Source organism: Urocitellus parryii, chromosome 13, assembly GCF_045843805.1.
Source record: "Urocitellus parryii isolate mUroPar1 chromosome 13, mUroPar1.hap1, whole genome shotgun sequence".
Classification (NCBI taxonomy): Eukaryota; Metazoa; Chordata; class Mammalia; order Rodentia; family Sciuridae; genus Urocitellus; species Urocitellus parryii.
In genome coordinates this window covers 39,861,057-39,864,465 of record NC_135543.1, presented here as the reverse complement: position 1 = coordinate 39,864,465, position 3,409 = coordinate 39,861,057, and positions in this window count along the sequence as shown.

The window sequence follows — 3,409 nt, the reverse complement described above, 5'->3', positions numbered from 1 at the left end:
ACAACTGGAAGAGAATATCAAAGAGGAGAAAGAAAGAGAGCAATGGAGAAGAAAAGGGAGGAAACAGAAACTATTGTGGAGCCAAAAATGAAGACAGGGAGACTCTTGTTAATAAAGGGCTCACATGCTCTGAGCTCACCAACCTGGCATTCACCAGAGCAGGGCTTCCAGTTCACCTCCCACTGAAGGAGTTTCCTGAGAACTGCATGTCAGAGTCTAGTGTGCAGCATGAACTGCTCAAGGTACTGGTTCTCAGTTACCCTAATGTCCCAGTGACCAGAATGAAAGACAGCCACTACTAAATGATACATAAGGCAACATTGAAACATAAGTCTATATGTATGCATGGACACAGAACTTACCATGTTAGCCATTGAGTGCAAAGGCAAATTTAAAAATTCAATATACATGGTTTCTTTTTGATTTAAAAAAAAATTAGCTGGGCATGGTGGCACATGGCTGTAATCCCAGTGAATCAAGAGGCTGAGGTAGAAGGATCCCAAGTTTGAGGCCAGCCTCAGTAATTAGCAAGGCCCTAAAGCAACTTAATGAGACCCTGTCTCAAAAAAAGATAAAAGGGCTGAGGTTGTGACTCAGTGGTAAAGCAACTCTGCATTCAATCCCCAGACCAAAAAAAAAATTAGTTTGTGAAAGTATGGGTTTTACAAAGAAAAAATGTGACAAAAAATTGCTAACTCCTGTTCATGAGATCCTATTTGATTTTTTTCTTGTATATTCCAGAATCATCTGCTTTTCTAACATCAAAAATTTAACCCACAAAAGGTCAAAAATTTATTCCATAAAATAGCATATTCTATGCAACCAAATAATATGATCTAGTAAATATTGATATTCATTCCCAGGTCTAGATATTTTACTCATATCTAGTAAAATTTTATATGAGAAAGTGAGTTAAGAAGAGACTCAATTCTTACCAACAAATTTCTCATCTCTGTTGGTCCCTTCTGGACTTATCTTTTGCCATGACAAATCCTGCCCATACCCTCCCTCTGCTCCCTCTTACAACCACCCCCACTGCAGAATCTGCTCTGGCCCACTCCACCTGTCCAGTCTCCAGCCTCAGTTCACAGGAGCTCTCCAGGCTCACTCTGCTCCCCAACTGGCTGGAGTTCACAGTAGTACCTCATCTCTTCCCTAACTCTCCACTCTGCCTCCACCACCATCCCCAACCCCGGGACAGTCCTCATGTCCTCCTCTCCCTACTCGGGGTTTACCAAGTTCTACAGAGAAGTCAACAAACAGGAGAAATAAGTATTCTATTCTTACTTCCTCATCTCAGCTTCGCCACAAATCTTCACCAACCATAGAATAATAGTTTTGTTTCTTCTTCTAGTATTCTGAGCTCAAATGTTTCCTAACTCAACAATACAGGGTGGGCCTACCTCTCTCCTCCATCCCATGGCATTTAGGTGGCTTCCTGCCACTTCCCTAAAGACTTCTAGAAACTTCCTGTCACTTCTAATCCTCCTCATTCTTGCTCACCACAAAGCTAGGGAATAGAGATGTAAGTAATTTTCCACCAATTACACCTCATGATGTTTTTTTTTTTTTATCTCTGTTGTATTCTTCTGTTGGTTTTTGAAATGTTATATATATTTTATGTATGAATGTGTGTATTTTATAACACATAAATATCATATATATGTTGACATTCCATTCCAGAGGAGGAAATATTCTTTCTCCTTATTATCATTTACCTGTACTTTTAGTTTAACCATTCCTACTGTCTCTTAATCACAACTGCATCTACTACTTCTTTTCCTCCTCCTCCTCTCCCTCCTCTTCCTCTTCTTCCTCCTCGCCCTTTCTCTCTTCTCATTCTACTATTCTTTTCCCATAAACCCTTTCTCCTATCCCTGTAGATTATATATTTGGTCATAGTTTTCCAAACTAAAAAATTACTCCTGGATTTAATGAGACCTTGAAGTGTATCAAACCTCTTATATTTCTTTTTCATGCTAACTTGTTCAAAATATAATCTATGATCGCTATTTCTGCTTTCCTCCTCACTAATTTCTTGACTTCCTGCAATGTGATGCATGCCACTTGCAAAAGTGAGCCATGATTGCCTGCTTTAAAATCCCAGGGCTGTCAATTCCCATTCTCCTTGACTTTGCTACAGCACATAAACCATTAAATAGCCCTTGTTTGTCTGACTTCTTAGCACTGCACTCCTTCTGCCTCCTTATCCAATCTCTTCTCCTTTCTAAACCCTGCATCTATACCAATCCTCCACATTTCTCAATATTCTTACACTAAGAACCTGCTCTTGGCCCACCCAGGGTCTCTTGTCCTCAATCAAAGCCCTCTGCCTTCAGACTTCTTCCTATAGTTCCTTGCCAGAGAGTAAGCATTTCCCACAAGACTCTATTCTCTGTTCACTCCATTTATCTTCTTAAACTGTTTGATTTTGTGTCCTCATTTCTTTTAACTTCAAACAAGGCTGTTTGGAAAACTTTCATGTTTTCAGGTTTTGTATCTATCTCTGATATTAGAAGTGCCTTGAAAATCAATGGAACAAACTTAAACTATCACCTTCCTGCAGTGATGGTCTCCTGCTGAATTTTCCATTTCTGTTAATAGTACTTCTCTTCTTCCAGAAAGTTAAGCTAAAGTCACCAGAATCATCTGACTTTTCCTCCCCTCAAATCCCTTGGTCTATAAGCCCTATCAGTGTTGGGGTGATATCTTTGGGTGATATCTCCTTCTCTCTCCAGTGCCATTGCAGCACTGAGGATCCTGTTCTAACTACATCTTACCTAATCCATTGATAATTCCTAAGTGTCTTGAGGGCATTCTTTTGTAATCTTCCCTTATATCAATGTTTTAAAGACAATGTTTTTGTCACTCCCAGCCTCTATCCAGTTAAATCCAAGCTACTTAGCCTGTTGCATAAAGCACTTCCTGATCTTCCTTCAAACTGACATTCCAAACTTCATTCCACGACATCTCTACCTTCCCCCTAATATTTACCATTTCTATAACATTCTCTGAAGCTTTGTACCTTTCCATGTGTTCTGGTTTTACTTTAGCTAAAATATTCTTCCTTATTAATTCCTCTTATCCAAACAGCTTCATCCTGCAATTCTCTTCAGAACCCCACTTCCCTATGAAGCCCCCCTCAAATTTGTTTTGATACCTTCAGTTGCCTATTTTACCCTTCCTTTGAGCCCATGGGTGCTCCATTGAAGCAGGTATCTTATCATGTCTTACTGAAGAGTTATTCTTTCATCTTCCCTAAAAGTTTAAATGCCTTCTAAATTGGAAAGTCTTATCCATTTTCTATTACTCAAGTTTATTCTGTATTAATAATTAAATATATATTTAAGAAATAAGTGATTGAAAAATGCTACCAATGCTTTTAAAACACTAAATATGAAAATGTTTG